The following is a 16,291-nucleotide window of genomic DNA, read 5'->3' on the forward strand; positions in this document are numbered from 1 at the left end:
AAAATGTCTGTCAAACAGCAAAGAAAAATTTTTAAACTATGCGAGAACGTTTCTCCTTGACAACTCATATTCCGTAGAAGAATTTGTGTTACTGCAATGTGTAAAAGAAAAAAAAAACTTTGTAATTTGGAATGTTCAGGATGTAACCATCTGTACAAATTAACTTGCAGTGCGAATGAACTCATATCAAAAAAAGTTTTGCATCACCTCGGTTCCGAGAGTTCCGGAACCTGTACAGAAAATTGGATTAGAGATCAACATAAACATCATTTCCAGCCCTTTTTGTTGCTCATGAAAACCACACATTGCGTGTTGTACCACCATACAGCGAGACCTTCAGAGATGATGATCCAGATTGCTGTACACACCAGTACCTCTAACACCCAGTAGCACGTCCTCTTGCAATGATAAATGCCTGTATTCGTCGTGGCATACTATCCACAAGTTCATCAAGGCGCTATTGTTCCTGATTGTCCCACTCCTCAACACTGATTCGGTGTAGATCCCTCAGAGTGGTTGGTGGGTCGCGTCGTCCATAAACGGCCATTTTCAATCTATCCCATGCATGTTCGATAGGATTCATGGCTTGGCTCTGAGCACTATGGGACTTAACTACTGAGGTCATCAGTCCCCTAGAACTTAGAACTACTTAAACCTAACTAAGAAAGGGTTCATGATTGGAGAACATGCTGGCCACTCTATTTAAGCGATATCGTTATCCTGAAGGAAGTCATTCACAAGATGTGCACGATGGGGGTACAAATTGTCGTCCATGAAGACGAATGCCTCGCTAATATGCTGCCTATATGGTTGCACTATCGGACGCGAGGATGATGGCATTCACGTACCGTATAGCAATTACGGCGCCTTCCATGACACCAGCGGCGTACTTCGACCCTACATAATGCCACCACAAAACAGCAGGGATCCTCCACCTTGCTGTACTCGCTGGACAGTGTGTCTAAGGCATTCAGCCTGACCGGGTTGCCTCCAAACACGTCTCCGATGATTGTCTGGTTGAAGACATATGTGACGCTTATCGGTGAAGAGGACGTGGTGCAAATCCTGAGCGGTCCACTCGGAATGTTGTTGAGCCCATCTGTACCGCGCTGCATGGTGTCGTGGTTGCAAAGGTGGATCTCGCCATGGACGTAGGGAGTGAAGTTACGCATCATGCGGCCTACTGCGCACAGTTTGAGTCGTAACACGACGTTCTGTGGCTCCACAAAAAAGCATTATTTAACATGGTGGCGTTGCTGTCAGGGTTCCTCCGAGCCATAATCCGTAGGTAGCGGTCATCCACTGCAGTAGTAGCCCTTGGGCCGCCTGAGCGAGGCATGTCATCCACAGTTCCTGTCTCCCTGTATCTCCTCCATGTACGTACAACATCGTTTTGGTTCACTCCGAGACGCCTGGACACCTCCCTTGTTGAGAGCCCTTCCTGGCACAATGTAACAATGCGGACGCGATCGAACCGCGATATTGACCTTCTAGGCATGGTTGAACTACAGACAACACGAGCCGTGTACCTCCCTCCTGGTGGAATGACTGAAACTGATTGGCTGTCGGACCCCCTCCGCCTAACAGGCGCAGCTCATGCATGGTTGTTTACATCTATGGGCGGGTTTAGTGACATCTCTGATACAATATCCACAGTCAACGTCTATCTTCAGGAGTTCTGGGAATCGGGGTGATGCAAAACAAACTATTTTGATGTGTGTAAAATGACTCGTACCACATTATTATGATTTATCGTTAAAAATGATCCATGGCACATGAAATTAACTAACTACCTAATTAGATAAAATATTGAAATTTAGATAATGTAAGTGTCGCAATGACGATAAAGTATTACGGCGGAAACGTCGTAATAAAACTACTACCGAAATTACCTACCTGTCATTTCATTTCCAAAAGACAAGAAAAAAGGACCTATACAAAATGGAAAGTAGTCATTGTGTTGCTAGTGAATCTTCCGGGTTGTATGGTGGTGGTCCATGAAACTTCTTCGTTCCTGACGTTTCGTACAGAGCTGCACTGGGCATTCTCAGAGGTATTTCTGGTTCCGCCGAGTCTCGAGGACTAACGGGTCGGATGCGGAGATAGACAAAAATACTATGAAAAAGGACTATCTCTGCCGATCGCGTGCAAACTACTATTACACCCATTTTCCCAATTTTTGTGTCGCTCTCCGGTGTCCGGCCTGTCAGTCGGCAAGACTCAGCGCAACCTTGTCCATGTCCATTCAAGCTTATTGCGATGCTTACCGATAATCCTTGTCTCCAATTCGCAAATAGTAAAGGAGATGGGGAAGACCTAATAGTGGCAGGATATGTGCTCTCTGTCAGTACATGAAAGGTGCCTTTTAGAATGTAAATGTAGATATAGTCCTCCAACAAGGTAAAATTCCACGGGAATTCAAAGAACCGAGCCCAGATTCTCCGCCGCTCAGTCATGACATGACATCAGGCTATAAGTCCAAGAATAATGTGTAAATTGCATGTTTGAGAGTCAGCTGCTTTTTTTAATTTAAAACCCAAATATCGACCGGTTTCAGTTACAGACCTTCTTCACCGATTCTGTCCAAAGATAAAAAAAATACACATAGTATACTGGAAATATTACAAAATATACATGAATACTGGCAGGGTTAAAACAGTTTAAGCCACAACGTCACATCTGTCATTACTTAAATATTGGCCACGTCTCATATGTAGAGCATGTCATGAATTCCAGTATACCAAACAGGACTTTTAAAGGTAAACATACTAATAACATGCATAACCAGAGCAGCACTGAAGAGAAGATCAGAGGCATAAGTATTACAATTGTACAAGATATTGAGGAATTGGTCAAAGATTTTTAGAAACTATTTTCGTCATATGGTACAAAAAATCTCGATAAGTTTCTTGCTAAATGCAGGCGACTGGGCTATGCTACTGTTTAACATAAAAGTTCTGTAATGATTTCTGCCTTAGATTGTAAAATCTACGTTATTCTACGTTTTCGAAAACCAAATTCTTCTTTTTTTTGTTTAATGTGGAACTATACCGAAGATGTTCGCCAAAGATAGTCCAGTCACCTGCACTTAACAAGAGACTTATCAGTGAGATATTTTTGTACCATACGACGAAAATACTTTCTAAAGATCTTTGACCAACTCCTCAATAGTTCGTACAATTGTAATGGTTATTCCTGTGATCTCTTCAGTACTACTCTGTTTACACATGTTATTAGTATGTTGACCTTTAAAAGTCCTGTGTGGTATACTGGCATCATAACATGCTCTACATATGAGACCTGGCAAGTATTTAAGCAATGACAGATGTGATGTTGTGGCTTAAACTGCTGTAACCCTGTAAGTATTCATGTATATTTTGCAGTTCCCTGGAAAAGAATTTGTAACATTTCCTATATACTGTATTTATTTAATTTATTTATTTATTTATTTATTTATTTTTTCGCATCTTTGAATAGAATCCGTGAAGATGACCTGTGACTGAAACCGGTCGATATTTGAATTTTAAATAAAAAGCAGCTGATTGTCAAACAGTCATTTTATACATTACTTGGCGGCCGTTAATAATCACCTTCCAAATATGTTCCAAGAATAATAATTTGTCCATCTTTGTCCAATCATTAGATGTGCATGTCTGTAATGATGGCGCCGTCGACAGAATGTTAACCGTGTTTTTTGGGGTGTCGTTAAAAGAACGAAGTCCCAAGGTTAGGTTGGTACTTCGCGACGGAATCGCAAGTAAGCACAGTCGCTGCCAGACTCAATGAAGAATAAACGACGTCCGCGTAGACACGCCTTTAGGAGTTCCACACGTCACCGCTGCAGCATGCTTACTCACGTCAGAGCGGAGTGCTGCTCAGCCCCAGCCTGCAATCGACGCCCAAAACGACGGCATCGTCTTTCTACAGCCAGTAGTGCGAGAGGAGAATTAGATATAAATTATGCAGTGATGTTTATGAACAGTTATTGTACTTTGAAAGAAGAGATTATTATCTTGTACTGTATCAAGTGATATGTTAAGACTATCGAACACGGCAATGCTTCACAATTGCTACATATGTGGAGGAACTAGATATATATCCTAATCTCCTTGTAAGCCCTCTCTCTGCCCATCTCCTTCTCCTCTCTCTGTACATAACTTCCTCCCTCCTATCCCTCTCCATTTCCTCCTCTCTTTCTCTCTATCCATCTCTTCCTTCCCCCTTTCTATGTCCATTTCCCCCCTCCCCCTTTGTCCATCTCCTCTTCCACCCTCTCCCTGACTGAGTTTGTTTATTGATATTGCAAACAAAATCGTAATTGGGAGTTGATGTCGCTTGAAATTATTGGGAAAATTGTTGGTATTATGGTTATACGGGATGTGAGAGAGATCTCTCCATTTGCTTTGTGAATTGGGTTAGTAACAACGAAGTAATAAATTTAAACTTCATGCACGATGCGTGAGGCGTGGCCCTTATATCGGTCCTGTCTAGAGCCTGTGTATCGGGAAAATGACTCAAGCACGCACAGTGACACATGGCCTGAAGCGCGTTCAGTCGAGTACGCAGGTCTAATTTTCATATGCTAGAGGGCAGTAGTGCACAGAGACATTCAAGAAACAGGCCAAGAGAATGTTTTTGTGAATTATCCTGGTTATTTCTTGAAAGCTTTTTTGTTTATATATGTTTTTACAGTATTGTTTATGCTTTTAGTAGTGTGAATGATGGGCGAATATGGAAAATTGGAAATTTGTGGTAAGTTCCTATGGGACAAAACTGCTAAGGTCATCGGTCCCTAGGCTTACACACTACTTAATCTAACTTACACTAACGACAACACACACACCCATGCCCCAGGGAGGACTCGAACCTCCGACAGGGCGAATATGGTCTAAAGTAAATATGTAGATCAGTGTTCCACTGGTGAACGTTGTACGACGGGGAATTCTGTGTCATAATGGGTTAGGGAGTTTATGGTAAAAGTAAAGCTAATTCTGGTGCAAATGAAAATAGTTAATAATGTAAAGTATAAACAATATATCAAAATGTTAAATATTTATTTCGGGAAAAATTACAGTTCGTAAGCGTGTTATGTGTTAATTGGTTAGTCATGAAAAGTGCGGACTAACGTGGGAGAATAATGTTTTTCTATTGGCTTTAAAGAAAACTGAACAATCAGAACAGACTATTTTTCGCCCATCTTTTCTCTTGGAGATATAGAATGCTTACAGCAGTCTAAGAGTTGGAGCCCAGACTTTCAATGGTACGGTCGTGTGTAGTATGAGCTCCGAAGGAAGTTATAATTTGCCACTTTTAGTTGTGCTACGTGTTTCAAAAGTGTTTCAAAGTGAATGTAAATTTATTCCGACGTGTTTTTTTCGGAACTGCGGATTTCTTAAGTAAATTTTTTGGTATGAGAAAAGACAGTAATTCCGTGTTGCATATTGAGCAGATCGGTGACTGAAAAATTGAGTGCATTATAAACCGATAAACTTAATAGTACGGCGAGAATTTTCATTTAAGAACAATCCGTGCTTAGGAGCTGCTCTGATTTCGGGGAATACGTTACCACAAAGTTGCTAACGTGAGTGAAAGGGTTTGTTCATGATTGTGTTAAGATTAGCACGGGCTTGGCAGTGAACGTGACGTTATCAAGGTTCAGAATAAACCAAAGTTTGCTGGCCGCGGTGGATGTGCAGTTCTAGGCGCTTCAGTTCAGAACAGCGTGGCTGCTACGGTCGCAGGTTCGGATCCTGCCTCGGGCATGGATGTGTGTGATGTCCTTAGGTTGGTTAGGTTTAAGTAGTTCTAAGTTCTAGGAGACTGATGACCTCAGATGTTGAGTCCCATAGTGCTCAGAGCCATTTTTATACCAAAGTTTTGTCAGTATTTCCCCATTTAATTCGAAATTAAAACCTTTTCCCGATTCTTGGAACAGTTAGTTTGTATGTAGCCTGGTGCGAGTTGCAGTATGGTAGGTGTCTGCTCGGATTTCCTACCGGCGATCTGCTGCACCGAGTTCACAGGTAGGTGCAGGTAAAGGAAGGAAGCGACAGCGCCGCCGCGTGCGGTAGTTCTTCACGTATCTCATTGTTTATGACATCACATCACCTGAACTATGCATCTAACAACGATATAATTTTGTACTTGCGTTCAGTGGTACATGCGCATACTCTGTGTAAAATGTGTCGCGAATACAGTTAATGGTATAGAATTAATAAATTACAGAGTCGTGCTTCATGCGGTAGTTTTCTGCATGCACAACGGAAAAATAGTAAACGATAAACATTTTTCTTTTCACCATTTTACAGGGACTGTAAGCAAGAAAACTTTTCGGAAAAATTTGAAATTATCTGTAAAGTGTGTTACAAGTCCTTAAATACTCTCTTTCTCAAATACTGTATGAGATTAAGTCCGGAAATTCACATGACGCACGCTACGCTTCTTTTTCACCCACGTCTTTGATAGGTAGAACATTTTTACAATATGTATGGACTCATATTAAAAAGTGTGTAGCCTATATCAGACCAAACTTTTATTAGAGTATGGAGAATAATTTCAGTTAATCGGTCAAGAACTCTCAGAGACCTTTACTAATAACGTTTACCCTCTATAAATTATTTATGTATATTTATCTATCACACATATTTAAAATATGTAGCCTTTGCCCATACAAAAGTTTATTAGAGTAACGTGTAAAAATTGAAGTAAATCTGTTAAGAACTTCCAAATAATTGTGGTAACAATGTTCAACAAGACGCACATACTTATACACACACAAAAAATGGTTCAAATGGCTCTTAGCACTATGGGACTCAACATCTTAGGTCATAAGTCCCCTAGAACTTAGAACTACTTAAACCTAACTAACCTAAGACATCACACACACCCATGCCCGAGGCAGGATTCGAGCCTGCGACCGTAGCAGTCCCGCGGTTCCGGACTGCAGTGCCAGAACCGCTAGACTACCGCGGCCGGCTATACACACACACACACACACACACACACACACACACACACATTTTTTTCTGCGTGGACTCTCTTTCTTTCCTCTATCCATTTTGTTCCTGCTTTCTTCGGAGCTTCGCTCTCTGACTTAACTTCCCATCTGTCAACTTTCTGCTTAAATATCTTTCTGTCCAAAATATCCGAATAATTTATCTGAGCTTTTTGTAGGTCCTTTTTCATCTCTTGTATCCAGGGTATAGTTTTAAGTCGTTCTATGTATTTAAGAATTTTGTGCCTAAGTCTTGCTTTGGAAAACCTAGAGACGTACCCATAAAATGTAAATCGCCTTTTTCTCATTTCTGTTGCAAGGTTGGACAATTTCTCAGTTGTCTGACGAGAATGTAGTCTGTAGCCCTCTTCTGTTTTCTTTGGCCCTAGTATCTTTCTGATGATTTTACGTTCTTGCTTCAATAAGTTTTCTAGGTCACCTTTTATGCGGACTGTCAGGGTTTTACTGGCTTACAGGACTTCAGGTTTCAATACAAGATTATAGTGCCTAATTTTAGTGTTTTTGGACAAGCATTTTTTTATCTTTGTTGATCCATTATAGACTGTGGGACAACGGATGGCATGTATTTCTTGATGCAATAATTTACCAACAGTCGTATGTATTGTAGAAATTTATTTTATGAACTTCTTATGTGCTACCAGTTTCGGCATTACATTGATGCCATCTTCAGGCCCCACACGTCATAGTCGTAAAATCGCTATACACGGATGGAGCCATATAACTGGATCCGAGAATCAAATCGCTATGCAACAGCTCTTGGTGGCCAGCCGACACAGACTCGGGCAGTTTACAAACATCGATGTTTGCGGCGATTGCTGCGCAAACAACGCGTACACCACCATTACTCTACCACGCAAACGTAGGGGTTACACTCGTCTATTGTGAGACGATCCCTGAGGGTGGGGGGGGGGAGATTCGTGAGGGGGGGGGGGGGGGAGTCACCGGGGGCCGAGCCGCACAATAACCCTGAAGTAACGGTTCGGTGTGGGGCGTCGGAAGGGGTGAAGTGGACTACGGCAGTCGTCATGGGGTTGTGGGCCACTGCGGCTGCGGCGGGGACGAAGCCTCTCCGTCGTTTGTAGGCCCCCGGTTAACATACAATGCAATACAACACAATTAAATGTGCCTATATAAATGATAGTTCTGGATGGAAGTCCGCAGAGATCTCCGACATTCTCTGTGTTCGTGGCTGCTCAGGTTCTTCAGACTCCGAAGACCCGGTTGCCGCCTGTTGGCAGGTGGTTTGAGTACTACCCGGGGTAATATTGTTATTACTTTCGCGAATCATGATAGCTTCTAATTTTTTGTCCAATGTTTCCACTGGGTTATTAGAACCAGGGATAGTTAGTTCCTGGTGCAAGTATTGCAGTCGCCCCTAACATGGGAAACAGATACTGACCAGAAATCGCCCATTATAGGTTCAGACGCGTTTGGGTTTGCTATCGCTAGCTTTTATATTAACTCTCAACTCTCTTCCGCTAGCTCTACCGTACTGATGATCTTCATTTCCGTTTTAGTGCCGTTGAGGTCGTCACCGCTACCCTGGCAAGGGAAACTCACAAGGTGCTATCAAAAAATGGTTCAAATGGCTCTGAGCACTATGGGACTTAACTTCTGTGGTCATCAGTCCCCTAGAACTTAGAACTACTTAAACCTAACTAACCTAAGGACATCACACACATCCACGCCCGAGGCAGGATTCGAACCTGCGACCGTAGCAGTCCCGCGGTTCCGGACTGCGCGCCTAGAACCGCTAGACCACCGCGGCCGGCCAAGGTGCTATCACCCAGGCCAGGCGAACCAAGGGTTTTGTACGAGGTGTGACTCTCCACCCCTCCTCCTTTCTCAACCAGGCGGGACCGGCTATGGCGGAGGATATACAGGGTGTCCTATTTATCTTGACAACCCTAAATTTGGAAATTTGTGGTAAGGTCTGATGGGATCAAACTGCTGAGGTCATCGGTCCCCAAGCTTACGCACTACTTAATCTAACTTAAAGTAACTTACTCTAAGGACAACAAACACACCCGTGCCCGAGGGAGGATTCGAACCACCGACGGGGGTAGCCACGCAGACCGTGACAAGGCACCCGAGACCGCACGGCTACCCCGCGATGCTCTTGACCACCCTAAACAACTTTTTGTCCAGATGCAAATTACAAAATGTTTCAAGCAAATGTTCTTTAGCCGTCAGGGGGACATCAGTCAACATGATTGCCTTCGTTGTAGCTTTGTTTTTTACAAGGGTATGAACAGTGGTATGACTTTTTTACATGGCACCCTGTACTTTTTTTATTCGGTAATTCATTTCCTCTCCTAAAGACCTATTCAAAAATGTATCACAGTGTACCATTCACTGAAGCACAACGTTATTAATTACGTAACACAACACTGACTTTGAGCCCGGGATCACAAACTCGTCCACTTGCTGGAGTTGTCAGAAAACAATTGAAAACCAAGTAATAACATAACACAAAATTGACTTTGACTCTCCTGTACCATTGCCCAGGACTAGAACATTCAAAGGTGCTCAAAGTGGTGACCTTGGACAGCGATACACTGGTGCACCCGTTGAATGAAAGAGTTCAAATGGTTCAAATGGCTTTGAGCACTATGGAACTCAACATCTGAGGTCATCAGTCCCCTAGAACTTAGAACTACTTAAACCTAACTAACCTAAGGACATCACACACAACCATGCCCGAGGCAGGATTCGAACCTGCGACAGTAGCAGTCACGCGGTTCCAGACAGAAGTGCCTAGAACCGCACGGCCACCGCGGCCGGCAATGAAAGAGTTATTTACTGCTTCCAGTGTTGCCTGCTAAAGAGAATTACAAGCAAGCACGATACGTTCCTGCATGTCCTCTGGAGTTGTTGGAATATCGCGATAGACAACGTCTTTAATGCATCCCCAAAGAAAAAAGTCCAGAGAATTGAATCACGAGACCTAGCAGACCAAATAACTGTTCCTCCCCGAGCAATCCATCTGGCAGGATACCTTTGGTTCAGAACACGATGTGCACGCTAGGCATTATGTGCTGGACATTTATCGTGTTGATACCACATAAGCATTCTTGTTCTTAGCGGCATTTCATCCAGAAAAGGAGGAGAATTCGTCTGAGGAAGTTGGCATACGCTGCGCCGTTTACTCTATTATTGATGAAATAAGGGCCAATACTTGTAGTACCAAGCATCCCACACCAGACGTTAACTCTCCATTGACGCTGATGTTCCACTGGTCTAGGCCATCGGGGGTTGTCGCTGATCAACAATGCATGTTCCTTGTATTTACCTGTCCTTTGTTTGAGAAGGGACATTCATCGGTAAATAGAACATTGGAGAAGAAATTCGGGTTGGCGAGGATTTGCTGTTGTGCCCACTCACACTATTCTGGAAACCATTCCCATGCAATTCTTGATGTAGGTGTACATGATAACGATGGAACCGGTGACGTGTAAGAATACGGTGTACACTGGTTTTAGGAATGCCAATCTTGTGTTCAAGCTGTCGTGTGCTCACAAGTGGATTCATAGCAACGGAAGCGAAAACAGTAACTTCGGCAGCTTCGTCTGTGCGAGTGCTTCGACGATTGCGTTGTCGTGGGTTGAAACTTCCCGTTTCCCGAAGCGTCGCAACAAGACGAGAAAAACGTCAGGAAGGTGGGTTCTTGTCAGGATATCGCTGTCTGTACAGTTCCGCCGCCTGCGTAGCCCTACCTTCAACAACAACAATAAAAGAAACGCTATGTCGATGCAGTTTGTAGGAAGGACAGCCTTTACTGTATGCCTACTCTACACAAGAGTATATGAAAGGACTAAAGTACTGTACTAAATGTACCCGTACGTAAGAAAACAGTATTGCAATTACTGCTCTGCTAACTTACATTCCCCATAGATGAACAGCATTTCTACCTTCTCTTCGTTCGTATGCATTCTACTTACACAACTCTTCATATGACGATGGTTGGCGGAATGACGAGTGTGCATTCCACTTATGTTTACGTATGTCCTCTGTCAAAGTCAGCACGTGGATGTGTTCCATTACCCCGAGTACCTGCACAACATCAATGTTGTGTTATGTAATTAATAAGGTTGTGTTTCAGTGAATGGTACACTGTGATACATTTTTGAATAGGTCTTTAGGAGAGGAAATGAATTACCGAATAAAAAATACAGCTGTTCATATCTTTGTAAAAAACAAAGCTACAACGAAGGCAATCATGCAATCATGCTGATTGATGTACCCCTGGCGGCTAAAGAACATTTGCTTGAAACATTTTTAATTTGCATCAAGACAAACAGTTATTTAGAGTGGTCAAGATAAATGGGACTTCGAGTGTCGGTCCTCCGGCACACAGTTTCAATCTGCCAGGAAGTTTAATGTCAGCGCACACTCGGCTGCACAGTGAAAATCTTATTCTGGAGATACACATACTTTATAAAGGGTAAACGATCCCAGAAATAATCTCTAAAAGTTCTTTACCAGTTTGTTTCAAATTTTCAAGATTTTTTCTGGGATCTTTTACCCTTTATAAAGTACATACGATGGTTGGAACTTAAATAGTGGCAACTATTTATTCACAACCGATACAAAAGAAGGCTCTGTTTGCACCTGTTCCTGCTCTTCAAAATGGTTGCTAGCGTTGTGTAGAACCCGTTGCCAGCGATGTGGAAGGCGTAGTATACCGTTAGCAGAGCCTGTTCTGTTGATGGTGCGAATGGAGCGGTCTACTGCCTGTCGAATCTCTGGAACAATTCTGAAGCGAAAGCCACGAAATTGTTCCTTCATTTTCGGAATCAAATTAAAGCCACAAGGACTTAAGTTCGGGGTGTATGGTGGATGGTACAGTACTTCCCAGTCCCATAGACCGATGGTCGCAGGTGATGCTCCAAAAACGATCAGTAATACTGTGCATTGACGGTCTGCCGTGGAGGAACGTAATGCGTTAGGGTAACACCATCACAGTCGTACACGAGAATCACCATAACTTTCACCGTACTGGGGCTCTGAGGCACTTTCAACTTTCGCGGCGACCCATAATGACGCCATTCGTTGGACTGGCGTTTCAGTTTTGGCTTCGTGGAATTCGCTTCAGAACTGTTCCAGAGATTCGACAGGCAGTAGACCGCTCCATTCGCACCATCAACAGAACAGGCTCTGCTAACGGTATACTACGCCTTCCACATCGGCGACAACGGGCTCTACACAACGCTGGTGACTACTTTGAAGAACAGTAACAGGTGCAAACATGTAACTCTTTTGTATCGGTTGTGAATAAATAGTTACCAGTGTTTAAGTTCCAACCCTCGTATATCTCCAGAATAAAATTTTCACTCTGTAGCCGAGTGTGCACTTTTGTGAAAATTCCTGGCAGATTAATACTGTGTGTCGGACCGACATCTTTGCTTTTCGTGGGTAAGTGCTCTACCAACTGAGCTATCCAAGCACAATTGACGACGCGTCCTCACAGCTTCAATTCCGCCAGTACCTCGTCTCCTACCTTAGAGACTTTCTGTGAAGTTTGGAAGGTAGGAGACGAGGTACTGGTGCACCTGAAGCTGTGAGGACAGGGTCGTGAGTCGAGGTTGGGTAGCTGAGTTGGTAGAGAACTTGCCCGCGAAAGGCAAAGGTCCCGAGTTCGAGTATCGTTCCGGCACACACTATTAATCTGCCAGGAAGTTTCTAGTATGTCTATATTTATATACCATGTACATTACAAAAATATATATCCAATGGCCATCCATTCGTTTATTGGAGTATCGTGAAAAAATTTGAAGTAAATCGTACAAGTACTTTTCACAGTCTTTCCTAACAACTTTCCCTGTTATATTATAAATGTTTATTTATGTATTACATATATTAAAATATATGAAAGATGTCAGTGCTAACGATTATTTGAATATCACGTAACATTTTAAGTAAATCGATCTAAAAACGTTTCCATATTTTTGCTAACGAAGTTTCTCCTTTATATACTATATATATTTACATATCGTATATTTAAAAAATATATGAAGCCCTTGTCCGTCCGCACGTCTATTAGAGTATCGTGTAAAAAGCGGAAGTAACGACGTTTCGAGATTTCTGGTGAAAACATTAAACAAGGACTTGTTTTTACATAGTAGTATTATTGTCATATATAAATTCATAGATAATTATATTAAAACATATGTAGCCTATGTCCGTCCGAACTGTTATTAAACAGTAGTGTAAAAATCTGCCGGCTGCGGTGATCTAGCGGTTCTAGGCGGTCAGTCCGGCACCGCGCGACTGCTACGGTCGCAGGTTCGAATCCTGCCTCGGGCATGGAGGTGTGTGATGTCCTTAGGTTAGTTAGGTTTAAGTAGTTCTAAGTTCTAGGGGACTGATGACCACAGATGTTAAGTCCCATAGTGCTCAGAGCCATTTGAACCATTTTGTAAAAATCTGTGGTAAATCGATCAAGAACTTATGGAGATTTCTGCTGGAAACGTTTCCTTTTATACAGTAAATATACACTGAGGTGACAAAAGTCATGGAATACCTCCTAATATCATGTAGGACCTCATTTTGGCAAGTGTAGTGCAGCAAATCGACATAGCATGAACTCAATAAGTCGTTGGAATTTCCTTGCAGAATTATTGAACCATGCTGTCTCTATTGTCTATAACTGCGAAAGTTTTGCCAGTGCAGGATTTTGTGCACGAACTGACCTTCCGATTATGTCCTATAAATGAAAGATGGGATTCATGTCGAGCGATTGAATTGTCCAGAATGTTTTTCAAACTAGTTACGAACAGCTGTGGCCCAATGACATGGCGCATTGTCATCCGTAAACATTCCGTTGTTGTTTGGGAACGCGAAGACCTTAAATGGCAGCAAATGGTCTCCATGTAACGGAACATAACCACTTGCAGTCAATGCTCGGTCCAGGTGGACCAGAGGATCTAGTCCATTCCATGTAAACACAGCCCACAACATAATGAAGCCTCTATCAGCTTGGACAGCGGCATTTTGACATATTGGGTTCGTTGCTTCTTGGGGTCTGCGCCACACTCGAACCATACCATCAGCTCTTACCATCTGAAATCGGGACTACTTTGACCAGGCCATGGTTTTCCAGCCGTCTAGGGTCCAACCGATATTGTCACGAGCCAAGGAAAGATACTGCACGCGATGTCGTGCTGTTAGCAAAGGCACTCGCGTCAGTCGTTTGATGCCATAGCCCATTAACGACAAATTTCGCTGCACTGTCCTAACGGATAGATCGTCTTACGTCCCACACTGAGTTCTGCTGTTATTTCAAGAAGCGTTGCTTCTCTGTTAGCACTGACAACTCTACGCAAACGCCGCTGCTCTCGGTCGTTAATTGAAGGCTGTCGGGCGTTGCGTCGTCCATGGTGAGAGGTAATGCCCGAAATTTGGTTTTCTCTGCACGCTCTTTACACTAAGATTCTTGGAACATTGAATTCCCTACAGATTTGCGAAATGAAATGTCTCATGCGTATAGCTTCAGCTACCATTCCGCGTTTTGAGTCTGTCGATTCCTGTCGCGCGGCCATAACCACGTCGGAAATCTTTTCACATGCATCATCTGAGAACAAATAACCGCTCCGCGGCTGTACAGCTAATGGAAACTGCCGACAAGTGCTCTTGTGGAATTGCTCGAAGCACTTTGATCATTCGTTGTTGGTTATCAGCGTCGATGTCTTAGAAGGATAGTGTTATAACTCAATGACATTTTTGAGTTATTACCATCGTTTGAATACTTTAATTGAACTCTTTGCTATGTGAAACTGTTACAAGTCTAAGAATGTCAGAAATAGGCAATAAAGCACATATACCATTTTCAAATTATTTCTATTTAATCCTTTTTCCAATTGAAAAGTATCACATTTTGTTTTGTAACAGTTTTTCATTAACAACAGCAATAAAATTACTAAAGGGAAGGGTTGCCGTTTGAGTTGTAACACTTCCCCATTAGGAAAATATTGTAGAATATGAAACTAGTGGTATGTGTATTTCCATTCATAATGGAATGTGAGTGGTTTGTTATTGGCAAACCACTCTTGATAATGCTATTATAAGTAATACTGGCTGCATGTTTGTTACATTGTTGTCTTCGAGTCACATTGCTATGTTACAGTATTGTGTGAATTTATTGTTTTATTAACATGGAAAGCACAAACAGGCCCATGGCGAGCTTGGCATTAAATGCCTTGAATGCTAATGAAAATGGTCATGGCTGTGGTAATGAAGTTCCATCCTATGCAACACTGCAAGTAAGTAACAAATATATGACTGCTTCTTCTTCTGCTACTACTGCTACTACCACCACTCTTATTATTATTACTGTTATTATTGTATGCAATGTAGAAAAGATGTTTTTTATTTGGCGGAAAACGAATTAACAGAATTGTTCTCATGTTAAGTAATGAATCCATCCTGGGAGCAGAGAATTAACTCAATTGGTTTATTTCAAGATCCTGATTCCAAAGCAGATTATTGTTAATGAGAGAATGTTAAGTGGAGATAATAGAGAATTTTAAGTAATTATAAACAGAGGAAGATACTGTTTGGGTACTGAAAACATTCCAGTTGTAGATGATATTGATACGGTGATAGAAGAAGAGAACAGCTATGTACAGGAAGAAACAGGTAATCACTAAGAATATATATTATTTTCTTAATATTGTGGCTGTACAGTAATTACATTTAAAAACACCTAATGTTATTATTATTATTATTATTATTATTATTATTATTATTATGGTGGTTTCAGAGTGTGGTAAACGCAAGAGAAATGAAACAGCTTGGGAAGGAATTTTGTGCAAGAAGAGGAACTCTGGTGAACCGCATGTAAATGAAAAGAGGAAAACTATTACTGGTAGGTCTCTATTAGCACACTACGGTAACAAATGTAAATTTGCATTCTGTTTTCTGGAATCTGAGAGATGCAAAATGGCAGAGTAAATTTTTATTGTGATTACTACTATAGTGGAATCATAATACAGATATGTCAAAGAGCATACTACCATTCAAAACTTTGAAAATATGGTTTATCATTTAGAGATTGAAGAGAAAGGAATTAGAGTCTGTAAACGCATGTTTCTTTCTACTTTGAGCATTAGCCATCGATATGGGGCATCTTCGTGGTCCAAAAAGAAATATGCAGGTGCAATAGAGGGAGAATTAAGGGGGAAACATGAAAATAGAAAGAAAGTAGTTGAACAGGCTCTTAAGCATGCGACAGAGCACAAGCTCTCTTGTAGTTGGGAATATCCTCATTACTGCAGA

This window comes from Schistocerca cancellata, chromosome 4 (genome assembly GCF_023864275.1).
Source record: "Schistocerca cancellata isolate TAMUIC-IGC-003103 chromosome 4, iqSchCanc2.1, whole genome shotgun sequence".
NCBI lineage: Eukaryota > Metazoa > Arthropoda > Insecta > Orthoptera > Acrididae > Schistocerca > Schistocerca cancellata.